Below are 15,745 nucleotides of genomic sequence, written 5' to 3' on the forward strand. Positions count from 1 at the left end.
TTGGTGTTATACTCTTTTTATTCAGAATGATGTCAATTTTCTACTTTGCTAGTTTGAACCTGACCTCAGAAATGACACCACCACCATGATCTTCTTGAATCACTGTAACTTCCTTGTCATGCCCTTGCAGTTCTCCAAGTCTTGAGAGGTCCAATAAATCAGATAAACTTTTCCATATCACTTCACCAGACTCTGTTAACCCTAAGAGAGCAAGGCACTGTCTAATGCATAATTATTTGGTTTAATAAAAGGAAATTTGGCTGAAAGCAGTTATCACCATGGATATACAGTCATAAAAAGTTGGTAGGGTACAGAATGGGCACCATGAAAATTTCACAAGGTTGAAATCAGGGCAAAGCTCAGCATGTGGGGTGAGCTGGAAGAATGCTCTCAGCAAAGTGGTTATTAATATCTGCTAAAGAACCTGACCTTTGTTGCTGTAAACAAGACCAGATAATTACATGTTCCTTCGAAGAGCAACCTTGAGATGAAAATTGAGGCATTTGTCAAAGGGAACAGGAAAGTAATTTGTACTAAAATGAAACAGTTTAGGTATTAATATCTAACAGCTTTGGCCCTTGTCATGAAAGATTTGTTATGTTAGGTAATAATTATAATTAGCATTCTTGTCTATGAGGCTTCTTCTTCTCATTTTCCAGAGAAAGGGGCCTAAAGGAATGTGATAGTCTGTGGGAAGGACTATTTTTCCCTCCTTTTTTTCCAGTGGGCTCATTCTTTTCCCTGTCTCAATTATTTATCCAAGATGAAGATGCTTTCGGGTCATAGAGTCATGATTAAAAACAGGCCCAGGCAAGTAAGGTGAGCATCCTCCAGCTCTGGAAACACTTTTTCCACCACTGACTCACAAGCAGGTGAGAAACAAACCTTAAAGCCCAGTTTGTTTATAGTTACTATCTTGCTGTGGTGCCCTGCCACTCCTTTCTGTTCCTGAAGGTAAGATACGTTTTCAGGGAAAGAATTAATCAGAATTACCAAAGTGTAAAACAGTCATTTTAATTTAACATTCTTTTTCCTGACTCTTTTAGTTACACACTCTAAAATACGTAGATTTATGTGAAAATGACAGGATATAAACAAATGAAATACATGAAAGGATCACTCATTTCCAAGTCAAATTTCATTTTCATTCTTCAGGGTTACATATTGTCTCTTTTCATTTTTTCCATTCTCATTCTTTCAGGTTAAATGAAAGCACTTTCATTAGTAGATGAAATAACTGGCTTTTATCCAGGTCAGATGGTCAACAGGGGGTTATCCTTGCTAATACTGTCACATTATTCCAGAAACATACCTTGATGCCTTGTGCCACATTACGGTGTTGTTAAAGAAACCAGGACAAGGATCTTCAGTGCCTGCTCTATGCCATGCAATATATTTTGTACTGCACAGTTGATACAAAGGGTATAGGAGTAGATTCCTCTCAGACCACTCAAATTTTAAAAGTTAAAGAGCATTCTAAGATTTAAATAGTGTATCAAGATGCTGAAGTAGACATGTCTTTAAGTCATATACATCAGTTGGCAAATGGACCAACAATTACTGTTGAATTAATAACAAATACTGTTAAAGTAGAGGGTAAATGCAAGTATTTTAATCTGGATTTTCCAGATCACTTAGAAAGTGAAATTTGAGCTGGGTTCAATAGGGAGGTAAGCAGCAGATTTTAAGACAGGTGGAATGAACTTGGTAAAAACAGGGCAGTGAGCAAGCACCCGGTATATTTCATAAAGAAAGTGAACCCATTCCATCGGAGTAGAGGTTTAGTAAAAAGGTGACGAGGAACAGGCTGCAAAGCAGGCTGAGGTCAGATTGTGGAGGCCTGTTACATTTCCAAAACAGTATTTGTGATCTATTTTCTGGGGAATGGGAAACTATTGAAAGTTTATTAATATTAAGCAAGGAGGACAAGACAGTTTGCAATCAAACCTAGTGTGAGAATGAAACAGGGATTAAATTATTCAACTCAATCACGGACGGGAATGTGATTGCTTGAAGGCATACACACTCAAGGCAGATTTGCCAGGCTTCCCTTCAACCTGGCCGGCATGGAGAAGGAGCAGCTGTGATGGAGTGGAAAATGCGTGGTCTGGGTACACACAGACATGATTTCCAATCACTTCCCAGCTACTTTCTTGTTGTTTAACTTTGGGCATTTCCTTAATTCCCCTGATACTCTATTTTCTCATCTGTAAAGTGGAGATAGAACATCTACTTCACCATGTTGTTAGGAGTAATTAGAAATGACATATGAGTTTCTGGATCATAGTTTATACTCAATGAATGGTAGCTATATTAATTTTAATTGGAATTATATTTATTGTAATTGTGTATCAGTCATCTCATATATTAAATAGAAGCTTGAAAATTGTAGCAGGACCAATTCTGATTTATTAACCATATTTCCCCACACCCCCCCGCCCCCCAAAAAAAATGCTTGTTAAAAATGTTTGGTTGGCAGTGAGTAACCAAGTCATCTTTATAGATGAATGTCAACACCTTCTAGGTAGAGTGATGGTACCGTTTGGGAGGACAAGTGCTTTGTCTCCCCTGAGGAAAGTAGCAGCTGAGAACCCAGTGATTTCACTGACACCTTGGCTGGGGACACAGGAAGTCTCAATCGCTGAGACTCCATGGTGAGGAAGGCAGGGAGTAGGGGCACCCGAGGACCTTGATCTGCCCTCCCTCTTGCCTCTGTGGGGGCTCCATACATAGAAGGATGGGAAGCAGATCAAGCATTGGGTGACACAGATCCGGTTTCAAATTCTGGCTCTGCAATTTACCAACTGGGAATCCAGTACAAGTTGCTTAGACTCTTTGAGCCTCACAAGTCCCATCATTAAAAGAAGGATGATAATCCTTTGCAGGGTTGTTGTGGGAATTAAATGAGCTAATATGAAGGAAGATCCTGATTTCAAATAGGCCCTCAGTACATGGTGGCAATGACGATTCTCCTCATTCTCTCACTTTTTCTTCCTTCCAGCCTCCCTTCACCACCTGAGACTCTTTTCAGGAAGGACATGAGCCAATGCAGTCCATGAGAGCTGGCTACGGAAGGGGACATCCTTGCTCCTTCTTACCCCTGCTTATCCTCAGCTGTAATCTGGTGACTAAATGGCTTCTCCTTCCATCAGCAAGGGGACAGTGAAACCAGGCATGGTGTTGGTCACTCTGGATAAAACCCTTAACTGATGACTCCATTGGTAAGGACAAAGCAGAGTGAAATACCTGATAATGAGGTAAATCTCTTTTGGAATCTGAAGAAAGGTGAGAAGTGAATGGGTGTTAGTAAGACGATAAGAGAAGAAAAATTCTCAAAGATGGAAGAAGGAGAAAGTAAAAAGAACCAATTGTAGGGCAGTATTTTAAACAAGTGTTTTTTTCATTTATCAATTAGAGAATCTGACTTTTTTTATTTCTTAAGCCAGTTCTTAGAAAATTGCCATCTTCCACATTTCTTATTCAGATACCTCCACAAAAGGAGAAATTTGGCAGCTTTATATTCTGGGGTTTTGTGAGAAAAATTCATTTTGTCACCCAGAGTCAGCTGCTGAGAAAAAAAAATAGCAGCAGGACCTTTTCCTCTCGTTGTTATTCAAATACAACCCAGTTCTCCAGGCTGACTGAGGAATAAGTTGGAAGCAAGCAGTGAGCAGAGACTAATGCCTTAATTGGCTATTAATATATGGTCACTGCTATTCTTAGAAATAACTGGTGTTTCAATAACTACCTCAAAAGTGGAGTTCAGATTTCATGGCTGTGTTCTATCACACATAAAACCAGGAAGAGTTGATGGGTAATAGGTTGGACCACGATGTCATTTCTGGAAAGCTCCAGTTACATTTGCTATTGCTTTAAAAAGTCATGCTTGGAAGGTTGCCTGGTAACCTGATTTATCTTGAATATTAATAATTCACCCATCAGGAAACTACCTTGCCTGTAACTCAGTGTCAAAATTGAACACCTCTTTGACTATGTGGTCTGCAAGGTAATGGTGGTGGGGTTGGAAGTAAATTAGTTAAATTTGGTTAGAGAATGAATCTGATAATGTGTTTATCCAACTTGCGAAGAATTTAGATGTTGTTAAAGGATATAAAGTATATCATCTTAAAGAATTGAAATGGGGATTTCTTTCTAAGTTCTACGTAATTGTTACTTGATAAACTCAGATGACATCTCACACTGAAAGTTCACTAACCACATAATTAATAGGGACATGTATTATTGATGTACTAAGACTACTTAATAACACTTCGGTTCCATTTACAGAAGGATAAAATAGTCACCAGGCGTGAGATCAATAAATCACAAGTTTTGAGTGTTATATTTACAGCCTGAGAGTCAAGTAACTCTTCATCATTGAACAGTCTCCCACTTGGAACTATGAGTGACCTGTTTCAGGTTTGTTGAGTGCCCTTGTGAAAAAATTCTAAGCTATGGAAACCATTATTTTCCCCCTGTGAAATGTCCCCATAGTACTTAGTTGGGCCTCCTTCCCTATGTGGACGCTTTGAGACGTCACAGAGGCAAGCAGTACCAAAGATCATGAAAGATTTGGTGGTTACAAACACACCTTGGTTCGCATCCAGCAACTGTCTCCCAAATTCAGCTGGGTCTGACATAGCAGCTGAGCTTCCTGCTCAATTTGGCCCCAACTCTGCCCAGACAGAGGACTTCTCTGTTTCCACTAGAACGAGCCAGGAACAAAAACTCCATCCATCTAAAAATGCTTGAAATAATTCTAGTGTTGGGGAAGACAAAGAGAAAATAACCGTGTGGTTTCACTGTAAGGATTTAGGTATAAGGAAGGGAAATGGTGTCAGTCAGGGATTACATCCTCATATGCCACTTGAGGAACCAAATACCTCCTAAGAAACAACCCACATCCGACCCTAAACCCTCAGATGCCAGGAATCATTAAGAGCATTCACCACAGGAGAAAATTTCTCTGTTAAACTAAAGATAAACCACTGTGCCCCAATTCCCAGATGATGGAAATGGGGCTTTAAATGATATAATGAGTCACATTTGCATTCTTTTTAGAAGATAAACAGCCAATTTATTTTTTACCTTGAATGGCATGTCTTTTAGTAATGTGATTGAGGAGATAAAATAACCAGTGGTAACTGATTAACTATTTTAAGTCATTGTGTTCAAAATGTATGATATATTAGTTCACTTATCCAGAAGTGATCTCAATGATTAGGATTTGAGCCAAGGAAATAAGCAAAGCAGCTAAGTGAAGTGTAAGCAACTGAAATACTCACAAATTGCACCCTCTCTCTTATGCTCTGAACTCACAGAAGAGGGCCTTAGAGCACTCCCCAGTATCTATTTATTTTATTTAAGATACAATTCTAATAGCAAAATGGAAATAGTTGTTGCAAAGAGATAAAAAGGATGCTGTCCAAGTCAGGCAACTGAAAGTGGCAAGAAATGACAGAACTGACAATGATAAAAGAAATGGATAAATCAAAATGGCAGGAAAAAAATTCATGAACATTTTCTCAGTGTGGGACCATTCTGCGTAGAGTAAAATAAAAATAATTAAGCAAAACACAGATTTGGTGTTCACATTTCATAACCCTCTAATATCAGAAAATATGCGATCTGTGTTAGGAAGACAATTGATGTGTCTTAGAAATAGTTCCAACATAAAAGGTTAAGTTATTTTTAATTCAGTCATCTTGAAAATAAGTGCAATGCTAACTCCTCATGTTGTTCTTCATGGATTACAAGGAAGCAGTGGAGTATCACAGTTAAAAGGATGCATATGGTTCCCAACTGCCCAGATTTCAAATCCCAGCTATGCCATGTGTGACCTTGGACAACTCACTTAACGTCTCTGAAGCTCAGTTCCTCCACTGCAAAATGGGTAGTGGTAAGGATTTAATGAGTTAATGTATACAAAGCATTGGAAGAGTACCTGGCACATAGAAAGTGTTAGATAAGCATTCTCTACAAAGATATTTGCATTTACCAAGTACCTAATGTGTGTCAGGTACTGGGAAGGGTGCTGTGATCTTTATCATTATATTTTATAAGCTTTTACTACATGAAGTGAAACACCAGAATCTTGCCTTCAATATTCCTCAAGCCCAGCGTAACTGGCAATAAAGAGTTATCAACCCTAGTACAACACAATGTAATCCATTATACCTAAAGTTCTTTTAACCTGATTTCTGCCATAGTAATTAACTTTTGTTTCTTGAAACTTTATGTCCATTTTGGTTGGCTACTATTCTATCTCTCTGTGAAATGTTCCCCTCTCTTCATTTTGCATGTATATTCATCACCTTTTCTGTTCAGTTACTATTTTAGACCTCAAGGATCCAATGATCTGGGAACACAGTTCATCTGAGGATAGGCATTACAAGGTAAAAACAGTGTTGATAAAAGTTCTGTGTCCCTGATGGTGTGAAGAAGAAATGTGCAATCATTTTCAGGTAAAAACAACAACAAACAAACAAACAAAACTAAAACAACCAGGAAATCTGCATCTGCTTCCTGAAATATGTCCACAAAAATCAAATAGGTGTAGATATACTCTTGCCTTAAACAGATAAATGAAATGTTTGAGTATCAAAAAATTATTTTCAACATCCACAAAATACTGAAACAGTACTCTTTAAAACAGTCAAGGTAATGACAAACAAGGAAAGACAGAGAAAATGTCACAGACCAGAGAAGACACGGCATGATGACTGAATATAAGGGAGTGTCCTGAATTGGATCCTAGAACAGATAAAGATTATTAGTAAAAAGCAGTTGAAATTTGCACAAGGACTGGAGTTTAGTTAATAGTAATGTATAAATGTTAACCTCATAATTTTGATGACTGTAATGTGGTTATGTACAATGTTAGCATTGAGGAAACTAGGTTAGGGGTATTCAAGAACTCTCTGTACTATCTTTGCAACTTTTTCAGAAATCTAAAGTGATTCCAAAATAAAAAGTGTATTTAGAAAAGTATTTTCAGATCTTTGAGAGGCAGGAGAGTGGGAACAACATGCACCTTAATGTCAGGAGGTTGAGTTTGTGTTTTCCTTTCACCACCATCCAACAAGATGACTTAATGCAAGTTGGTTGAGCCTCAGGATTCACATTCATAAAAGGGGGGGATACAATTTCTACCTTACACAATGTTACTGAAAAGAACAAATAAAAATCATGAACCCATACAAAAAGTAATCATAGGCACAACTATTTTTCCAAACCCTGATTTACAGCTTCAATCTAACCTTAAAACTATTTACTCAATTGACACATACATTTTTCTTATTTTACTTTTCGAAAAAGATCAATAAATGATGTGATGCCTTCAATAGAGAAAAATTAAGAGTTGGATATCAGTCTCAGAGGGTTTACATTTTCAAGATGTTTTTCTTTCAAAAGTAACATTGAGCTTATTGAACTTGACAAATTAGTGTTTTTTCGGAAAATCTCCTGCACTGATCTGGGGTAAGTGTCCCTGGGTGTGTATGAAGACTTGGGCAAGAAAGAGCTCAAGAAAAATTCGTGGATTTGGTGTATTACTTTAGGGTTGCATGATTCTGACTAACTTTAAGCCAAAACTAGGTAGAGGCAAAACGTTGCTGTGGAAGTTGTGAGAAAGTCCTTGGCAGAAAGAGCAGGCAGTGAGAGGGACAGGGGTGAAATTATCCTTTCATTCTCTGGGAGGTACTGCCAGTGAAGTGGTTAAGAGCATAGGCTTTTGATCCAGACCTTCTGGATGTGAAGCCAAACTCTGACTCTTCTTCCTTTTTAGAGCTTGGGCAGGTGACTTAAGCTCTGTGTCTTGTTTAAAGATAATTAATAAGGACATGATCCTATCTGTATTTTGGAAAACTCCTCTGGAAGCAGTGTGGATGATCGATTAGAGCAACATCAGACCCAACAAGGGCCGTGGTAGAGAAGCCAGCACAATAGTAGAGAGGTGATGAGGGCCTAAGCTGCACAGGGAGCCCTGAGCATGGGGAGAAGGAGTCTAGAAAACCATGAAGGAGATGGGTATCAGGAGAAAGTGGGGGAATCAGGGAAAGAAAGGACTCTAGATGGATTCTTAGGCTCCTGGAGACTGGGATTTTGTCCATTAACCAAGATAATCATGGAAGAGTAGGGAAAAGTCATGCTTGTGATTTGGGACATACTACATGTTTGTGTTTGGGGACATTAAGAAGGAAATGCCTATCTGGGACAGGAACTTGTGTTTTATCTCATATACCACTCTGAGTAAATGGGAGCTTAAAGAGAGTTAAGTACAAGATAGGGGTTAAGAATGCTGTTTCTTTGACTTACTAGCTGTGTGTTTAAAAAGGTCAATTGTTTAACCTCTCTGCTGCTTTTTCTTTTGTTTTGTTTTGTTTGTTTTTTTGTTTTAAGACAGAGTTTTGCTCTTGTTGCCCAGGCTGGAGTGTAATGGCACGATCTCAGCTCACCGCAACCTCCACCTCCCAGGTTCAAGCAATTCTCCTGCCTCAGCCTCCATAGGCATCCACCACCACGCCCGGCCAATTTTGTATTTCTAGTAGAGGCGGGGTTTCTCCATGTTGGTCAAGCTGGTCTCGAACTCCCGACCTCAGGTGATCCGTCTGCCTCAGTCTCCCAAAGTTTTGGGATTACAGGCATGAGCCACTGCACCTGGCCTAGTTTGTTTGTAACATGGGAACAACAACAGGCTGGTCGTGGTGGCTCATGCCTGTAACCCCAGCACTTTGGGAGGCCCAGAAGGGCGGATCACTTGAGGCCAGGAATTTGAGATCAGCCTGGCCAACATGGTGAAGCCCCATCTCTACTAAAAAATACAAAAAAATAGCCAAGTGTGGTGGTGTGCACCTGTAGTCTCAGCTGCCAGGGAGGCTGAGGCACTAGAATTGCTTGAACCCAGGAGGCAGAGGTTGCAGTGAGCCAAGATCGTGCCACTGTACTCCAGATTGGGCAACAGAGCAAGACTCTGCCTCAAAAAAAAAATAATAAAAAATAAGTGGGAACAACAATAGCCATCTTTTAGAGTTGCTGTCAGAATTAAAGGAGATAATCATACAAAGAACTAGCCCTTTCCAACTCACTGTAAATCCTCAATCCATGTTAGCTTTTTGTAACATTAATAACATAGCAATAATAATTTGTAGCTTGAATAATAGTAAGTTGCCTAAAGAGATGTAGCTAAGGAAGTCTGAGTTAGCCTTTGGACTCTGAACTGCCTCTGCATTTAGCACACTGATATGCAGAGCAAGCTGTATCCACACTGATCTCAGAGTGCTGCAGTTTCAAAAGCTGTTCAGCTGGGATCAAGGAAAGCAATGACCGCCTACTCCCCAAATCCTTTCCATTTTGAAATTCCCAGGTCAATGATGACCATTGCCAGAGGGTCTCAGGAAGGTGGAATCCACATGGAGAGTTGGAAAAGGGAGGCCGAGGTGGGCAGATCACCTGAAGTCAGGAGTTCAAGACCAGCCTGGCCACCATGGCGAAACCTCGTCTCTACTAAAAAATACAAAAATTAGCTGGGTGTTGCAGTGGGTACCTGTAATTCCAGCTACTTAGGAGGCTGAGGCAGGGAGAACTGCTTGAACCCAGAAAGCGGAGGTTGCAGTGAGCTGTGATTGTGCCACTACACTCCAGCCTGCAACTCTGTCACAAAAAAAAAAAAAAGAGAGAGAGAAAAAGAAAAATGAGTGGGAACTGAGGAAGTCTAAATAAAATTCTAAACAGTAAGTATAAACCTTTGTTTTTTCAATGAAGAGGAATCACTAGAGTGGACACAGGAGGATGGTGGAAATTGAAGACAGGCAAGAATAGAACACATTTATTGACAGAGAGGAGGGAGCTAGCAGAAAGTATGGTTAACAGAGAGAGAAAATAAGTGAAGGCCCCAGTCCTTAAGGAAGGACTATGAGGATGGGGCAAGAGGAGGGAAGGAAAAGCGTCACCTCTTCCACTGAGGGCTGGAAAGGAGGTGGAGACAAGTGCATAGGCATTTGCATGTCTGAGCAGGGCTTTGAAGAGGGTAAATGTCTAAAAGCCTCTAGCATCTCAGAAAAGTTGAAGATGAGGTTATATGCTACACTGGAGAGGAGTAGAGACAAGACTAGAAAATTTGAGTGCATGGCTTCAGGTCTGAAATAAACATTGGAAGGCGACAGAGAGGAAGTTGAACCAGTCTGTGTAGAAGAATGTGAGCACTGGGATTTCAAAGACGAGGTTTGTAGAGGCCCCAGTCTACATCTTTATATGATTTCCTCCAGCATTTTTGTAACATTACATTGCATTTTGTAACATTGCTGAGCCCCTCTTTGAGTAATTGGCAGAAAAGGCTGAGTCCTCATAGAATTGTGTGCTATTTCTAAAACATATCCATGGTTTAAAAAGCTTTAAGATCTATAAACTAAAATCCACCCATTTTGCAGGATGATTCACAGTGTCGACAGTTTGGAGCAATTTCCTGAAGAAAGGACAAAACTGGAAGCTATTCTTTATGTAAGTGAAATCTAGAAGATTATCATGTTTCTTTGGGCTGAAACAACCATCCCTCATCTTCTACATTAAAATGCAGCTGAATTTGTAATTAGATCCCTGTCCAAAACTTGTATTCCCTTATTAAGAGAATTAATTGAGTTATCTCAGAAGAGAATATTGATTACATTGAGATTTGACTAATAAAAACTTCTCTCCAGAACTTATCTAAAGTGAGGTCTGGAACTAGGTCACCGTCACTCATGAGAAAGCCCTCAGAAACCAAGATAAGACAGAGAAGAAAGGGAATTCAGCACAAGGGTCAAGAAGCCAGGGCTGGGGGCATCCTTCAGTGGAGGAGAATAGCATTTGACAGCTGCCTCTAGAGAAAGTGGAAGATGTGCAGGGCTCGCAATGTTGGGCATGTTAACAGGGGGAGAAATCCATGAAAAAGCTGTGAAAGGAAGTCTGTGCAACTGAATGAAGTGCTAAAACAGATGACCAATTTTAAAATTTAGGGGCTTGAGGGCAGAGTGTGCCTGTGGCTTTTTCTCTCTGTGCTAAGTGGTTTCCTGAGTGGACCCTGCCACAACTCACTATCACATCATGTTGAGGCTCTTCCTTTGTTTCTCCTTTCGTGTCAGTTTCCCTCATTTCTTCTGCACTGTAGCCCAAATAATAGACATCTCCATGCCTGCTCATTAATCCACAGGGCAAAGAAAAGAAGCATCTTTGAGGTGTTTGCATTTTAATGGGCTGTACACAGACAGGGTTCGCCTGCTTCTGATCCTGGAGGACTGAAGGAAGAAGAGGCTGGATCATATTTTCCCTTTCTTGTCTAATTTAACAAACCTGCTTGGCTACCAGCAAGAAGTTGACAGATTGCATACTGTCATCATTTAATCTTAAGACTAAAATTCAATTTTCCTTTCTCAGGATCAAAATTGGGAGCAGGGGGGAATAAAACACCCCAAAGACACAAGGTGACCTGTCTCAGTGGGGTGACCTAGTGCACCAGCCAGCTAATGATGCCCGTCTGTCAGCTGGGCCCCGGGTGCCAGAGCCCGAGGGAGAGGAGACCAACCCTGACAGATGGTGGCGGCTTTGCTGATTATAGAGCTCAGTTGGACCAAGGCTCTATTTTATTCCCTGCACCAAGGTCCCTTCTGAACATAGGCTGTTTACTTAAAACATATCCATTCCTGTTTCTGCTCATCATATTCTTAGGATAAAAATGAACATAGGCAGCTGTTGCATTTTTTGGTACTAAATATTCAATTCTGCTTTGTGTTAAGGAAATTTATAATCCATTTTACCCCATAATTATTCTTTATAAGTGAGAAATCAAATCCGAAGTGGCAACAGAGAGTGGACTCTAGGAAAAGAAATTCAAATAGGCATTGCCTTTGGTTATGCTATTTCTCTGCATGAGACATTCAGACTTTTATATTATCCCACTAAAAAAGGAAACAGCAACCAAATTTAGCAAGTTGGTGTTTTCAAGCACAAAAGAATGTCAGGCCAGGAGCTTGGTTCTTCCTTTGCCTTCTGCTTGAGAAATCTCAGCTCTCCTTCTCAGAGTAATTAAAAAGTGACTTTAGAATGTTATGCCCCCAAAGTCATTGAACTTCACATCCAGCCACATATAAACATTTAAGACTAGGGGGAACAAAAGTCCAGTAGTGCATGGACAGAAGGGTCATAAGGAAGAAAAGCAACACTGGAAAAATGATCCCAACCCTCTGCCACCCGAAACCTCAGGGAGGAAAAATGTCATTCCAGGCGGCAGCTGTGAATTACAACATGCCCAGGAACTTACTCGGGCCCCTTCAGGCTGAGTCTCATGCTGTTTGGAAAAGTGGCAGGGGGTTATATTTTCACACCCAGCTGTTGCTTTATGACTTAGTAGGCAAGAAGTTGTGGAGGCTTCCCCAGCTACACAACACTGACTTATTTAGAGCTCCTGCCTGCAGTGGCTAATGAAGGTAGGACAATGGGGCAGGTGTCTCAGCAGACACAGATTCTGAACCAAGTTAAGTGGGTGATGTAAGCTATAAGCCATAGCCCCATTATAAAGGCGAGGCTCTGTAACCTCATTGGCCAGCTATCTTGGTAGCTTCATATGGCTGCTGCTTTTTGGCATCTAGAAAACAGCCCTTCCATTTTTAAAGACTGCAGAAGGAAAGGCTTGAATAGAGGAAGAGGAGGCTATCCTCCAACTTCCTAATCATTATCCAGCACAGGCTTTGGTAGGTTACATATGCTCAACAAAATAGCATGGTTTAGAGAAGAGAACACTGAACAAAGAATCTAGAAATGAGTATTTTATTCTTAGCTCTGCCACTTTGGAAGAGTTACTTTTTATCTCTGCATTTCCATTTCTGCAACTGTAAAATAAGGGAATTATCTGCTATGCCCTGGGGTTGGCAAACCTTTTCTGATTCTTTGGTTTAAGAATAATGGGGGCCCCAATGAGCAGATCAGTAGTTTATCTTTAAGCAGTATTGATTCATTTGAGCATAATGGGTCAGGAATCTGTAATTCTGGTGATCTTTCCATATTGGGAAACACTGAACTACATGTCTGCTAAGATGAGATGGTTCTGTATCTCCTGGGAGATCCTTCCTAAAGGAACTGCAGATAAAAGCCAATAGAGTGGAAATTCTTCTTATCTCTCAGCATCAATAGTACAATAGCGATCTAGCTAGCACTGTTCAATAGAACTTTCTGTGATGGTGGAAATGTCTAATATCTGCACTGTCCAATACTGCAGCCACTTTCTACATGTGATTATTGGTCACTTAAATTGTAGCTAATGGGGCTGAGGGACTGAATTTTAATACTGTTTAATGTTAATTCATTTAAATGTAAAAGCACATACTTTCCCATTTTGGACAGCACAGATGCTACCATGTTTTGCTGCAAGAAGGTAACAAGTGTTATGCTGTGGTCAAATGAAAAACAGGTCTTTATTTCCATTTTTACCTTCCTGGGCAGTATGGGGGAAAGGGCAAGGCTTTGTGACTCAGTTTCCTTATCTCTCAAATTCAGATGGTAATATCTACTTCACAGTATTGTTCAGAAGATTTAAACTAGATATGTGAACACCTTTGAGAACCATAATAAGATCAATAGATGCAAGATATTATAAGGGGTTGAAAGTTGATTTTGTCTCAGTACAAACACAGTGACATCTGAGAACATATAACTAAATGTGGGTGGAGATTGGTAATGTCAGATGTGAGAGGTCGAAAATAAAGAGGGGAAACTACAAAGTAAATGTCAAAGGCAGAGTAGATGAAAAGGGAGAGTAATAAAAAAAAGTCAAGACATGTGGCATAAGGTAGTGAGGAAGAGGGTGCAGTGGAGGTATCTGGTGGGAGGACATTTCAGGGTTGAGAATTGCTCATGATGAGAGGTGCATGGACAGGTGTCAATTTTGAGTGACAGTAAATGGGAAAACCATTAAGTTGAATTAGGACACTTAGTTTTCCATTTACCTGACTGCCTTAGAGAAAGGTATCTGGAGGGATTTGGACAGGAGCCAGATAGGCCAGAAGAATTTATGCTGTTCAACAGTAATGTGGATGGTTCAGTTTAGAAAGGCGATGACAGCACTGGATTATTTGGGGTGAGTCCATAAGCCTTCTTACATATAAAGGGCTCTGGAAAGGAAGCATATACTGTAGCAGAGATGAAGAAAGCCTTGTTTGACAAAGATGTCCTGAGATCCTATCAATCACACAAAGTAGAACATCACTGTGAAGGCAGTCAGTTGGAAAAGGGTGATCTTGAACCTGGCTTGGCATAGTGTCCTACTCCTTAGAGTAGAGGGAATGAAAGATGCAATAGGAGACAAAATGAGTTAAAGAACATCCTGGGAGCTTTCTAGCACTTATGAAAATGGCAACTTGCCATCTACCTCACTGTCCTTTTCCTGTCCTACTACAAACTGAGAAGGATTAATGTTGGAGTCTGCCTGGGTTCAAATCCAAGCCCTACCATTTAATAGCTGTGGTAGCTTGTAATAGCTTGGGCTGGAAACAAACTCTCTAAGTCACATGTTTCTTCATTATGGGGATATAATAGCACCTGCTCCAGAGAAGTAAGTAAAATAATTGATGTACAAATTAGCACAGCCCCTAGTCCACAGAAAACACTAAAAACTATGTTTGTTAAATATAATATCTCAAACTTCCCAACATACCATTAAAATTGAATGTTTAACAGATACGAAACATTACAACTAGAAACACTACTTTCTATAGATCAATAGTTTTGAAAAATTTAGTCACATCAAACTAAGTATTGCTTTTATTCATTCACTAAATTCATTCATTTCCCTCGATTTTTAAAATTAGGGGACTGTTCCTTTGAAGGTTTATCGAGGTATAATTTTTAAGTAGATTTAGGGGGTACAAATGTAGTTTTGTTACTTGAATATATTGCATAGTGGTGTAGTCTGGGTTTTTAGGATGACCATCTCCCAAATAGTCTACATTGTGCTCATCAGGTGATTACTCATCCCTCACCCTGCTTCCACCCTCCCACATTTCTTAAGTCTTCACTGTCTATTATCCCACTCTCTGTCTATGTATACACATAATTTAGCTTCCACTTACAAGTGAGAGCAAATAGTATTTGACTTTGTTTCTGAGTTATTTCACTTAAGATAATGGCCTCCAGTTCCATTCATGTTGCTGCAAAAGACATGATTTCATTCTTTTTTATGGCTGAGTAGGATTCCATGGTATATGTGTACCACATTTTCTCCATCCAGTCATCCACTGATGGGCCTTTATGTTGATTCCATATCTTTGCCATTGTGAATCATGCTGTGATAAGCATACAAGTGCAGGTATCTTTTGATATAATAATTTCTGTTCCTTTGGGTAGATACTCAGCAGTGGAGTTTGTTGAAATATAATTTATATACCATAAACTTACCCTTTTAAACTGTATAATTCATTTAACTAATATTACTGAGTGCTGCCAAGTGTCAGGCCCTATCCTAGGCACTGGAAATATGGCAAATAAGACAGATGAGGTCCCTGCTTTCAAAGAGCTTCTGGTCTAGAGAGGAAGAGAGATCATAGACAGTATATAACCTAAGGGCTAAGAAGCAGTGATATAGTAGGTAAGACAATCATGTCAGGCTGTCCCACTTTAGATAGGATGGCCAGAAACATTCTCTTGGAGAAGGTGGCATTGAATAATATGTGGATGGGAGTCATATGAATGTCTAGGGGAAGAGTATTTCAGGCAGGGAATA

The 15,745-nt window shown here is 39.9% G+C and overlaps 1 long non-coding RNA gene across 1 annotated transcript in view; it reads left to right on the forward strand.

Annotated features, from left to right (window-relative positions):
- Nucleotides 1-14,675, forward strand: part of LOC129525668 (uncharacterized) — a 125,914-nt gene extending 111,239 nt beyond the window's left edge. Inside the window, exons 2-4 of the long non-coding RNA XR_008670097.1 lie at nucleotides 3,002-6,464; nucleotides 10,428-10,497; nucleotides 11,410-14,675. This is a non-coding gene — a long non-coding RNA (uncharacterized lncRNA). The remainder of the gene's footprint in view (nucleotides 1-3,001; nucleotides 6,465-10,427; nucleotides 10,498-11,409) is intronic.
- Nucleotides 14,676-15,745: the final 1,070 nt, after the last annotated feature.

The sequence above is a fragment of the Gorilla gorilla genome, chromosome 10 (assembly GCF_029281585.2).
Source record: "Gorilla gorilla gorilla isolate KB3781 chromosome 10, NHGRI_mGorGor1-v2.1_pri, whole genome shotgun sequence".
Taxonomy (NCBI): domain Eukaryota; kingdom Metazoa; phylum Chordata; class Mammalia; order Primates; family Hominidae; genus Gorilla; species Gorilla gorilla.